The sequence below is a fragment of the Periplaneta americana genome, chromosome 1 (assembly GCF_040183065.1).
Source record: "Periplaneta americana isolate PAMFEO1 chromosome 1, P.americana_PAMFEO1_priV1, whole genome shotgun sequence".
NCBI classification, from domain to species: domain Eukaryota; kingdom Metazoa; phylum Arthropoda; class Insecta; order Blattodea; family Blattidae; genus Periplaneta; species Periplaneta americana.
The window spans coordinates 87,174,093-87,188,094 of NC_091117.1; the positions used below are offsets into that span (position 1 = coordinate 87,174,093).

Here is a 14,002-nt window from a genome sequence, read left to right on the forward strand (position 1 = left end):
TGCTGTAAGTATCAATCAGCCGTATCTGTGGCTACAGTGCTAGCGTGCTGGCCTTTCGTCAAGGCGACCCGGGTTCGATCCTCAGTCAGGTCGTGATGGAATTTGTAGTGGACAAAGCAGATGTTGCAGAGGGGTTTTCGCGGGGTACTCCCGTTTCCCTCCATCATGCCTCCAATACTCTCCACTTTCTCCCTAATTTCATCTTCATCCTCAATAGTAAAAATAAGCTGGGCGAAGTCTTGGAGGTTGTATGGGTTTCCGATGCTGATATAGGAAGGGCTTGGGGTTCTGGGCTCCTGGGGCTTATCAGTCCGCGAAGCGGGATCTGGCTCTATCAGAGGCTGAGGCAGGATGGTCCATCTGTCAGCGTCGGACTCACGAATGCCACCCAGGCCACCTGTCGAACGTGGACAATCATCGCATATGGGGGCGCACAATGAGCCAAACCATGTCTAAGTGTACGGACCATCCCGAATCCAGTCCACGTATAATTCAAGCCAAGGTATCAATCATTATGGCTTTCTCACTATGTGTTCATCTAGTTTCTAGGTCAAGTTCGGATATTAAGTCAAATACTATCTCCGTCCCTAGAACCATAATAATGGAGCAGAAGACGGAACACTGACTTTTCAAAAATACTTAAAAAATCAATGAACATTTAAAAACAAAACTGGAAACTAAATAAAAATTAAATTTAACATAGAAAAAGAAAAAGCTATGTCCATGTTATTGTTATCTGAATTCGCAAACAAAAAAGACAAAAAAATTAAAGCATCAGAAAGTAAATAAATAATAAATAAACAAATGATAAAAAATTAATAACTAAATAATTAAATGAATAAATAAATAATGAAGTAATAAATATAAATAAATCAGTAAATAAATAATAAATATACACATACACAACCAAATAAAATACGTAAATAAATAAATAATAATTATTGAAGTATATGTTTATGTCTCGTGACCAGAATATTCTGCGAAATGGAAAAATTCAAATATCTTGGAGCAACAGTAACAAATATTAATGACACTCGGGAGGAAATCAAACGCAGAATAAATATGGGAAATGCGTGTTATTATTCGGTTGAGAAGCTTTTATCATATAGTCTGCTGTCAAAAAATCTGAAAGTTAAAATTTATAAAACAGTTATATTATCAGTTATTCTGTATTATGTGAAACTTGGACTCTCACTTTGAGAAAGGAACTGAGATTAAGCGTGTTTGAGAATAAGGTTCTTAGGAAAATATTTGGGGCTAAAATGGATGACGTTACAGGAGAATGGAGAAAGTTACACAACGCAGAACTGCATGCATTGTATTCTTCACCTGACATAATTAGGAACATTAAATCCAGACGTTTGAGATGGGCAGAGCATGTAGCACGTATAGACGAATCCAGAAATGCATATAGAGTGTTAGTTGGGAGACCGGAGGGAAAAAGACCTTTGGGGAGGCCGAGACGTAGATGGAAAATGGATTTGAGGGAGGTGGGATTTGATGATTGAGACTGGGTTAATCTTGCACAGGACAGGGACAGATGGCGGGCTTATGTATGGACAGCAATGGACCTGCGGGTTCCTTAAAAGCCATTTGTAAGTAAGTAAGTAAGTAAGTATTATTGAATACAGAAATAAATACTGGAAATAGATAATTCAATAAATAACTCTCTTTGTAAGCTTATAATTTGCGAAATATCTTGTTAATGTATCATTCAGTTATTACCACTCCGAGAAATAGAGGACAAGATCAGCAATCATAATGGTGTGCCAAAAATGTTCAGTTTCTCCAGTAGAATTCGGACCTGTTTTAATGGAATTAATTTTTAATGTAGCCGTTATTATTATTATTAACAGTTCACAATAATACATGGAACAGTATATTTAAAACTACAAATATGAGCAAAACGTAGGTACACGTACTACCAAACTAGAAGTGTATTTTCATAAGTCTCTATATATCGCTGTATGCTGAATTATGACCAGGAATCTTCCCAGCTACCGAACATATTTCCTCACACCAGCTGCTGGAATTTTTATGTTGCACACTATGGTCACGTCCAAGGGGCACATGCAATATGGCAAGCTGCGACGCATCTAAATAGTTAACCTTAATAAAAAAAATTCCAGCATCATAGCGATACCTTGCTCCGGTGTCATGAGTTAAGACTTGCCTGAAGAAAATATTGTGTGATGGTGATAGGGGGCGCGAGGGGGGGAGGATTACAGGTAGTATCAGTGACAGGTGTGTATGAGGGGAGTATGAGGGACCTGTGGTATGGGGTCATTCGGAACTCCCAGTCAGTTGGCAGTATTTCAGGTAAGGAAAACGAGGTGGCAGAGAATGTAGGTAAGGTGAAGCCCGTTAAGGCTGAAGAGTACAGTTTTAATTTAAATATATTGAGGCCGATTAATAGCAGAAGAAAAAAATAATACTTTATCAGTAAGCATAATATACAATACCTTTGTGGAGTAACGATTAACATGTCTGACTGTGAAACAAGCGGACCCGGGTTCAAAGCCTGGTTGGGACAAGTTACTTCATTGGGAATTTTCCGAGGTTTCCCCCCCTCAAACCAATTGAAGCAGAATTCTGTGGCTTCATGGCGAAATGTGATTATGTAATTTCTTGAAGTTTTCCAGGTGCGAGAATTTAAAGTTTGAACGACAACATAAAATTATAGGGCAAACCCTGATAATGTCGCAATATTAAAATTTTACTCCTCTAAAATATAATATAAAACGTATTAAAATTTGCATTTTTAGGCAAAAGTCTTAATTATGATTATTTCTACACGATACAAGCAAATTTGATTTTATTTTTAAACTAAAATGTTAACGTACGACAGAAATTAAAAACGTGTTGCGAATTATAATCGTTTGGACAACTCGGTTAATTTCGCAGTACTACTCTGGTAGTAATATTTATAAAATAAATTTCTACATATTTGGTGCAAACATAACTTCAATTTTATTACCAAAACATATGCAATGATTTATTTGTCTTACAAGAATTTTCTCTCGCTCAGATTTATGTTCTCTGCAAGAATGACACAAGAAGTCCTTGAAGTATGTTACACGTCCCTGACATTTTGCATGGAGCCACTTTTGCACTGCAAACACTGTATCCAGGCCTCTCCGTTTGCATAATTTTCGTACCGCCTAGAGCATGTAGCACGTATTTTCATCAAACAAAGATTTCGCACATTTTTTATTTGGTTTTGGTACCATATTAAAATCTGTCCCATCTAGATTCCAAATACGGTTGGGCTTGTCCTTCAGTCCCGAGTTACCTAGAATCCTCTCTAGAGCATCATAGAAGTTATTGAGGTTTTCTCGTGTCGCAGCAGCAGCCCTGTTGTAGAACTGAATAAGAAAAGCTTCACCGGCAAAAGCACATTTCTGAGCAACAATTTGGTGGATATTTTTCACTTACCACTCAAAAAAATCTCCACATTTTAAAGAATATAATTACTGTAATAAAATACTTACATTTCTTCAATTAAAAATAATACGACAAAACTTCCGCAACGTTTCACAAGTACACTCTTTTCACAGAATCTGACAACAGAATGGTAAAATTAGTTTTCAGTCCTGCTGAAGCTCGACAGAGCCGATACTTGTATTGCAGACGGATCTAGGTAGTGCTGCCATGTGCTGGGATTTTTTACAACATCAAATTTCCTCGGCCAATTACGCAATGTTAAATATAAAAACTACTGCGAAATTGTACGTGTTGCGAAATTATCCGAGTTTGTCCTTTAATAATGTTTTATAACAAAAGGTTAAGCCGGCAGCATACTGCATCGGACATTCTCTCTCGGACAGGACAGTTTTGTCTCGAAACATTCGATGTGAAGGTTGTTAAGGTGATTACACGTATTCTTATGAGACTGCAGGATACTGCATCTAACATTCTTCCCAGGGCATTCGTACGACGCAATAGGCCTATGCTGCAGCCTCATAAGAAAGCTTGTAGTCACAGTCACATCGGACGGTCCAAGACAAAACCGCTTTGCCCAAGACAGAATGTCCGATGCGGTATGTTGTCGATCTTAGAGAGAAAAATAATAAAGACATGTATATAATCTTTAACTACAATGAATATACCATCAGGATGCATAACATAACGCAAAATCTAATTTTCATCAAAAACTTACATATTACCTTTTGCCTTGGAACCATAGAATTGTTGGGTAACTTTCGGCGTTGGATCTGGGACTCATTTCGCCAAAATTTCTTCACCTGTCATTGTCATCATTACCATAGCCCAAATCATCCAGGTTAAGTTTACGGCGATTCGTACAAGACAGCGACTGCTCGGCGACAGAAATCATTCACAGAACAACGGCGATAAACACAGTCTGCAATGTAAGACTTCTGGTCCCTCATTCGTAAAAAAAAGACAAAAAATTGAGTGTGTTAAGTATATTGTTTGATAATTTGTTTATATACGTACATACACGAACACAGAAACAGTCATTATCATTTATATTCTAAAAAATATTATTCGGCCTTCTATAACAAAATTTCGTACAACCGTCTTCTTACTGAATTTAATTTAATATCGTTTAACTGTCACAGATTACTTGCTGAGCAACATTTATTGTATAAAACAGCGGTCATCAACACAGAGCACCCTGGGGCTAGCGTCTCTTACCCGCGGAGAACACACTGCACTATGGTGCACTCGTAGCTGCTAGCGGGTATGCTCTCTACCTCTTCCTGCTGCACGACGAGCACACGGGACGGCTCCGCTCACCCGTTACCCATTTCAGCGAGTGCTGACGACCACTGGTATAAAATATTCAACTGATTATAACGAAATATTGCCACAAATCCAGCTTGACGCTTCGACAACAAATTTAAGAAATCGTCAGTTGGGACAATACGAAGAACCAAACATCTCATTACATAACAATTTACCACTATTAAAAATGTGTTCCAAATTCAATGAATTATGTAAAAAAATGGGATCCAGAGTTCAGCATTTCTTATATTAAATACAAACTTGTTTTTTAATAGATTATATTGAAGATGGTTGATTTAATAGTAATTTATGTAACTAGTGTATAATCTTGGTAATTACGGCTCGAATAATGTTTAGCGCGTGAGCATAAGGGAGCACGCTAATTTTCACAGTTGTCAATAATGAAGATTACACACGTGTTACATAAGTTTTATGCTATTCTAGCATAAAAATATATTAAAAACTGTTATAAATTTACAAAATGTAATGTTATGACGTAGTAGAGACATGAGTACTGGATATGACGTAATATATTGCATGGTTGCTAAGTAACCGTTTCTAAGACAATGTTACTTTGTTGTTGTTTTGAAACTTTTTCTTACAGGTACTGTACGTTGTATAAAATTGTGTTGTGAGGGCGATGATGACGTCATGAAATACTAGTTGCTAGGTAACCTTTCCTGGCACCAATTAGGCCAATTGTGCATGATTTAAAGCGTCATAACAAGCGTGTTTTAATGCTAGGAATGCATAAAATAATATTGCTATTCATTTATTACTCTAATTTTCATTTACAAGTTTTATTTCTTGTATTTATTTCAGTATTTATTCATTTTTATTTGTATTTTTCATTTATATTTATATGTGTCTTTTATATAGCCTACATCTGTAATAATCTCATTTTTCATTTGTATTTATATCTGTACTTACCTCTTTTTCATTTATTTTTATTTTTTCATATTTTTATGGCATGTAACCACAATTTTGTACTGTCTATTGCAATTGGGGCTTTGCCCTTTTACACACAAATAAAATAAACATACAGTATGCAGATAAATATGTTACAGTATAATTGAAAAGTGTGATTCCAAAACTCCTTCAGTCCATTTGGCCATTTTTATGATATAGGTATACAAATATATGGTTATGTTTGAGACCTCTATGATTATATTTTAAACTTTTTTCTTCCAAAACAACGCCAATCCTTGTCTAAAAGTTTGTGTTATTGTGCATGTCACTTTAAAACTAGTTCAGTCCGTAGACCGATGGAAGAAAAAAAAAAAAGAACTTAACGCGTTTTGGGATCACACTTTTCAAGATAATACAAGGAGCACAAGAGTAATACAAGGAGAACAAGAATACAAAGAGAACAAGCGTAATACAAGGAGAACAAGAGTAATACAAGGAGAACAAGAATACAAAGAGAACAAGAGTAATACAAGAAGAACAAGGGTAATACAAGGACAACAAGCGTAGTAAAAAAGAAAACAAGGGTAGTAAAAAGAGAACAAGCGTAATACAAGGAGAACAAGCGTAGTAAAAAGAGAACATACGTAATACAAGGAGAACAAGAGTAATACAAGGAGAACAAGCGTAGTAAAAAGAGAACAAGCGTAATACAAGGAGAACAAGAGTAATACAAGGAGAACAAGAATACAAAGAGAACAAGCGTAATACAAGGAGAACAAGCGTAATACAAGGAGAACAAGAGTAATACAAGGAGAACAAGAGTAATACAAGGAGAACAATAATACAAAGAGAACAAGAGTAATACAAGGAGAACAAGAATAATACAAAGAGAATAAGAGTAATACAAGGAGAACAAGAGTAATACAAGGAGAACAAGAATACAAAGAGAACAAGCGTAATACAAGGAGAACAAGAGTAATACAAGGATAACAATAATACAAAGAGAACAAGAGTAATACAAGGAGAACAAGGGTAATGCAAGGAGAACAAGGGTAATACAAGGAGAACAAGAATAATACAAAGAGAATAAGAGTAATACAAGGAGAAGAAGGGTAATACAAGGAGAATAAGGGTAATACAAGGATAACAAGGAAAATACAAGGATAATAAGGGAAATACAAGGATAATAAAGGAAATAAAAGGATAACAAGGGGATATAAAAAGAACAAGGGAATATAAGGATAACAAGGGAATACAAGTATAACACGTGAATGCAAGAAAAACAAGGGGGAGGTTGCATTTTTAAAGGGCAGTCAATTCCGAAGTTAGTCCAAGCCATACATAGTGGTGAGAAAATCGTAGTTCTAGTGAATATAAGGAGAACAAGAGAAATACAAGGGGAACAAGGAGAATTTAAGTGCGAGTAGAACAGTAAGAAGGCAAGGAAAACAAGGGGAATACAAGGAGAACAAAATAAATACAAGAAGAACAAGAGGAATGTAAGGAGAACACGAGGAATGAAAGGAGAACAAGAAGAATACAACAAAAACAAGGGTATTGAGTTTTTATGTGACAGTAAATTCTTAAGTTATCCCACATACTTATAGTCAGAAGAAAGACTTCGTTCTATTTCAAAAAATCCTACGGGGTCGAAACGCTAGTCAGTGCCACAAGGGACTGCAAGTGTTAGTGATGTTCCACTACCATATGTAGATCGACCCGGAAGAGACAACATCGAGAGGGGTAATGGGCATCTCTTTCTGGTCCAGATAAATAGCATATGGAAGCCGTTCTTAAGTTTGTAGAGTCTGATCGTTAATGGAATTGCAAAGAATGAAACGTCGAAGTCAGGACTGCATCTTCCAAACTTTATGTGCGACATTTTGAGAAAGGAATTAAGAATGCATAAAGTGTCGGCAAAGAGGGGGTTCTCTACTTGCAGAAATAGTAACAAATGGAAACACTGAGAATTCATCTTGAGGATTTTGAGTAAGAAGGTGAATATTTTCTTTATCGGATCGTTGAAACCGATTAAACGTAATCCAGATAGTCACATCATGCGGATCAGAAATGAAACGACAGCCAAACCAGTCAGCCTCATGCCCCAAGAATCTTAGATAAGAATTAAAGAATGTGAAGGTTCTAATTAATGTTAATCCTGTCCGTATTTTGTAGCACAGCAACAGTCAGTAAACGCTTCAACGTACCATCATATCGTGTACAGGTCTCTATCGCCTTAAGCACGGTTACTCGCTGTTGTAAAGACGATCCGGTATCTCCGGATGGTTTGGAGTTAGAGGCCCTCGGCAAGTTACCGCCATCTTGCGAGCAACCAGTATGTCTTGTCTTAAAGAAACGACTGCGCACGCGCAGAAGAAGAAAGTTGTTCGTCTTTTTTTTATTTTCTCTAAGAACTGTTTCAGCAGCAACAGACTCTACGTAGATTCTGGCTGTTAGTAGATGATAGTAATTTGTAGTGTCAACAACGAGTGACTGTTAGTTGTTCGATATTTGCTTGTTTTCTCATGTGTGTTTACGTTTTTCTCTTGAAACGATATTTCTTCCGCCTCACGGGACAAACTGTGATATTGTAAACAGATGTGAGAAGTGGATTATCGACTGTGTAAGTGAATTTAAGGATTATTAATTGTCGTTGGGTAAAAACCGGAGGATTTATTTTTACACGTGAAGTGCTTTGGTGATTGCATATAATTAATGTGGATTTATCATGTGGAAAAGGGTAAATATGTCACAGTGTGCTTACTTAATTAGTGGTGACATTTGTGTCATCATAAGAATAATCTTGTTATACATTTTGAAGTCTTTTTAATGAAAAGGAATATTTTGACAGGCATAAAAAAGATTAAAATTAATAATTACAATTTTTAAACTATATATAACAATTCATTAGGGTCTATACATCTAGTTTGACAATGTAAATTATACAATTATTTTCAGAAATACGACCTCATTTGAGAATTTAGTTTACTTTCTATAAAACAAACCGAGAATTTCTAATGCAGATTTTATTTACATATTTTTTTTTAAGATCTACCGGTACATATCTTGAAAGTGAATGTAATGGAATATTTCACAGTCTTTATTTAAATAAAACTGCTACTGTCACACGATTAGCATTTAATAACACAAGGCGATTTCAAATTATATTGAATTCAAGTTATAGCGCAAAATATCATACACTTTCAAGTACCGTAAAAGTTTTCTTTGTAATATTCAAGCGTTAGTCCCACTTGAACTTCCACATTCATATCAGAGGTACCTGATTATACAATATATATCATTAAGTTAACTAAATAAAATAACAGAAATAAAGAAATAAATAAATCGACAAACAAAAAATAACAAAATAAAAATGATTAAAATACGCAAATAAATAAATATATAAACGAACAAATAATAAATAAATAAATCCATAAATTGGTATAGGCCTTATATAAATAAATAGTAAATAAATAAATAAATAAATAAATAAATAAATAAATAAATAAATAAATAAATAAATAAACAAATAAACTCACAAATCTACAAATAAAAAATAAGAAAATAAAAATGAATAAAATGAATAAGTAAATAAATAATCCAATAAACAAATATTACTCAACATATAATTGTTTATTAATGCACAATATAGAAACATTTAATTTTTTTATCAATCATTCCAATTCAAAGAATTTTTTTCTCCTAACAACGTATGGTAAACTTATTACTGGAACCAAAGGGTGTTATAATATTGTAAAAAATACTTCAATTTAGTTATAAATATGCTGTAATAATTTTATACTGAAGGTAAATAGCCTATGAATTTATTTTTTAAATTAAATTCAACTTTTTATATAATAATAATAATAATAATAATAATAATAATAATAATAATAATAATAATAAAGAATACATCGTAAAATTAGTAAATTTTAAACTGCATTACGCTCAGACTACAAATCGTTAATAAGGAAGGGGGCTTACTAAGCAAAACCCAGATGTTATCGGGACATGAGCCCATTCTCTGACCTCCAAAGATGATTAGATACTCGTGAGACGTTAAGATCCTTGATTTAAAATAAGGAGTTCACATGAAAGAATAACATGGAGGTCAGCAGTGGGAATATGGTGATATAATCGGTGGTTAAAATTGTCTCGAACTCTACGTATCCAAATTGATGGCAACAACCGCAGGTGAAATGGCCACGACTGAGACATCACTTCCGGCGGAAACACCTCGTGACGTAATAAAGGGGAAGATAGCACGCTTCATATGCTTCTTAAATGCAATTAACAGCTGCAGAGCGATTTGTAAGGCTCACTCAACACCAGGAGGTCACTGCACCGTGAAGATGTGCATTCACTTGGCAGGGTTGGCATCTTTTCAAATTAATATTGTTCAAAAGGAAGGGTTGCCAACTTTCGAAAAGTAGAAAATATAATATTTTTAGGTGTGTTCGTTTAGATTATTTCAAAGACGTTTTATAGTCTAACCGGAATACTTCTATATCTGGATTTTTACAGTATTTTTTTTTTTATTTTAGGTTTTCCTTTATTTATTTTGTATTTATTTGAGTTCGATAAACAAGGCAGAATATTAACTTTATCTAGTTCCTTTTAAAATTTTAACAAAACATTTAAAAATAAGCATTAATAATTAATTACTAATTCCGTTTCAAATAATGAATTACGAGTCACTTTTCTGGTGCCGTAGTGGTAGTGTGTGCCAAGAGATCCGAATGTGGTCCTAGGTAATGGATATTTCCTTTCCTCCCACAAGGTTTAGGTGTGTGTCTCAGCCTGCTTAGTCTTGTGTTATTTGAAAACATATCTTGCTCCTTGAACACATTACAAGGAGATTTGCTTCCATTAGGTTCCTAGCTTTAATTCGTAGTTGTATGGGAATATAGAACGACGTAATGAGTTCAGTTGAAGTTCAGAATAATATAATATAACACAACACAACACAATATAATATAATATAATATAATATAATATAATATAATATAATATAATATAATATAATATAATATAATATAATATAATATAATATAATATAATATAATATAATATATTTATAACGCTGGTTTACAAGCAAAACACATTAAGTCAAAAATATTAATTCTGAAAAAAAAAAGACGTTTGAAAGTTCTTGACAAAACTGAACCCTCAAAATATTACTTTTAGTAAGTTGTTTCTCTTTATGTGTACACAATTCTCAAATTCTAAGTTCACATACATATTTTATGTACATTATATATGCTTTTTTCTAAGAAGTAATATGTTTGATTAATGTGTTTTGATTGTAAACCGTCGATAAAATAATACAACGTAATGCAACATAACACAACAGAACACAACAAAAATACAACACAACATAACACAAAACATATCATAATATAATACCATGTTGTGTTGTTATTAAGTAATAAATAGGCTATTATATTATATTATATTATTTAAAATTTTTTATATTTCAAATTTATTCATAATTTACATTTGAAATGGTACATTTGAATAGATACGCGAAATGAGCATGTGCTATATTATATTATGTTATGTTTCGTCGCTGTTATTTATACTCGCTTTAACATCTCTGGTCGTATCGCAAGTTAATCTTGAGTGAAATCCGAAGGCCTGTGTTGATACTTGTTCTATTGTTGTGAACTAGATGACGACTGTTTATTATGTAGGCTATTACTGATTTGTTATGAATATGATTTCGGTGATGAATGAGGCCAGTGATATTCAGGGATGTTGTGGCCCGAATTTCCTGCCATTTGCCTTACGGTTGAGGGAAAACCCTGAAAAAATCTCAACCAGGAAATTCAACCCGACCGGCAATCGAACCCGGGCCCTCTGCGTAAGAGACCAGCATGCTGACCCCTACACCACAGAGGTGGTCTATGTTATATATTATGTTATATTATATTATATTATATTACATTATGTTATATTATATTATATTATATTACATTATATTATAGTATATTACATTCTGCCAATGTATGGGATCAGTGCCCACCCAGCACCGTGGTGAATCTGGGGAGCTATGATAGGTAATGGAATCCGGTTTCGAAAATCAGCCATAACGGTTGGGGGGATTGGGGGGAACATCATGCTAACCACACGATTGTAGACATGTGGATGTGAGTCCAGCAGACGGTTGGTCGGCCTTGGTCCTTTAGGTATCAGTTCCGTAATTTGAGACTGGAAAATAGCGACTTAAGCGATTTTCAAGTGCGTATGTGGCGCCCTGATATATGGACTCCATCACGGCGTCATGAAATGTTCACTTTCCTTCTTCAGTTTTAGGCGCAAGCCATCAGCATACAGTAACGTGGGACGAACAGAAGTGCTTGTGTTTTCTCTCGGGAAATACTGTTCAATTTGTTTAACGGCTCCGTTTCATTTAGTTGTGCTCTCTACGGTTCTCCAAGTGACTGTTTTTATGTAAGAACTGTTAACTCCTAACCAGAAGTAAGGGCGTGAGTACGATAAACTTAATTCAATACCAGCACAGCTGCATTAAGCACTGTTGCATTGTGCTCTGTGGTTTCCTCATGAAGGCTCAGAATAATAACTATAATCGTACAAATTGCACATTATATTAACAAGAACGTTGCGCCATGTGAAATATTCTTAACAAACAACTAGCCAATATAGCTCACTAACTAAGAAGGAAGAAACTAGTTACTTATCAGATGACTCATTTAAATCACTCATTGCCCGTTTGGTGAAACAACGAAAATGGTTCAATGGCAAAATCATCATGGCAGGGGAAGCTAAAGTTGTCAATAAAAATCTATTCCACATCCTTTTTCTATGAAAAATTACAGAATTTGTAGAAAATCGCGCTGTTATTGCTTTTATGAAAAATATTCACTTTTTGAATTGAAGGGTTCAGAGCCACAGTGGGCCAAGCGCCATTTATTAAAAATGGAGAAAACAAGAGTTAAAATTAAGTGATTACCATAACTTAACGAAACATATAGCAAGTAAGATGAAGTATAAACATTAAAATTAAATGATATGTCAATCTTCATTAAATTATGATATTTAACTTTAACCTTTGCTTTCTCCGTTTTTAATAAATGGCGCTTGGCTCGCTAAATTACAGCTAAGCTCAAGAAGGGAATCGAGACTAAGGACTGATTTCACCAACATGTTACTAATTCACAATTAACTAATTGTAACTTGGCTTAAATACGAAATCTACGTAAAGATTAATTTTTGGTCCTACAGAATTTATCTGTTCTTTAATAATCATTGTTAAATACGGAAGTTGAATCATATTTGATTCATTTACATTTTATCACACTAATACGTATTTACTATAAAGTCAATTAATTTAATTCCCAATTAAGTCATCACGGTCTTCGGAATCATAATAAAATCACAGTCTAGTACATATAGTCACGAATGCTTGAGTTGTTGAGGGTACTAGAAACAACAGACTGTGCCGGTACTATTTTCATTGTCTGTGATGATGCGATAGTAGCAATCCTAGTGGTTAGCAACTATCTATGGATGCATATTCCCTACGTATTGAGTTTCGTGACTGTATATACTAGAGTATGGTAAAATCGTAATTTCGAAGGTCAAGTGTCTTGTTAAGAGGAGCAGGAAGTGATGGCTGTAAGATTACAGAATTTCAGTACAAATGTTTAGTTCAATATTTATAGGTGTTTAGTGTTCAGAGTGAAATAAAAATGCCCATGGTTATTCAGTAAGTCATTTTGAATTTAGTGGTAACAGCCAAATGATTAGTTTCTTATCCGAGTGCAAAGGAAAGACCCTAACTGACAAATAACTTGTTTTCCCACTTTGCTAAATGTAGCTCATTATTGAGGTGCTCATTAATTGCTACAATCTTCACTTATATACCTTGTATTTTTTAAAGTTGTCAGGTGATGTAAATTGTAAATTCTAAAGCAAAATTTAGTTAAATATTTCATGCTTAGTGAAACAGAAAAAAATATTGAACTTTTATTAACAATTTTTTAAATTTTCTTCAACGCATATATAATTTTTTCTCATGTTCTGTGTGTCGTAATCATAAACCCGTAGATCTACTTTGTAGTACACAGGCTGTAAAAATTTCATGCAAATACTTATTTAGTAGTTTCAGAGAAAAATGCACTTAAGTTTGAAAAATATTAACTTACGGAAAAGTTCATTTGAAAATATAAAGGATGTATGAATTACATGCGCCGCCAAATTTAAAGAGGCCATTTAAAGAGCTTATCTGTACAGATATCCCTACAAATGTCTCCCAAAAAAATATAGCTCCTAGTATCTCTGAAGTTTAAGAAGTTTTGACTAAGGTTCATACTGTACAATG

The 14,002-nt window shown here is 34.2% G+C and overlaps 1 protein-coding gene across 3 annotated transcripts in view; it reads left to right on the forward strand.

The window, feature by feature from the left end:
• The first annotated feature begins 8,094 nt into the window (after positions 1–8,094).
• LOC138697996 (uncharacterized) overlaps positions 8,095–14,002 on the forward strand; it is a 500,028-nt gene continuing 494,120 nt past the window's right edge. For 2 of the 3 annotated variants that reach the window (XM_069823671.1, XM_069823650.1), the window contains exon 1: positions 8,095–8,281. The gene's annotated coding sequence lies outside the window, so the exon portion shown is untranslated. Of the gene's footprint in view, positions 8,399–14,002 lie in introns of all 3 variants that reach the window. The other variant, XM_069823660.1, reaches the window with a different exon arrangement.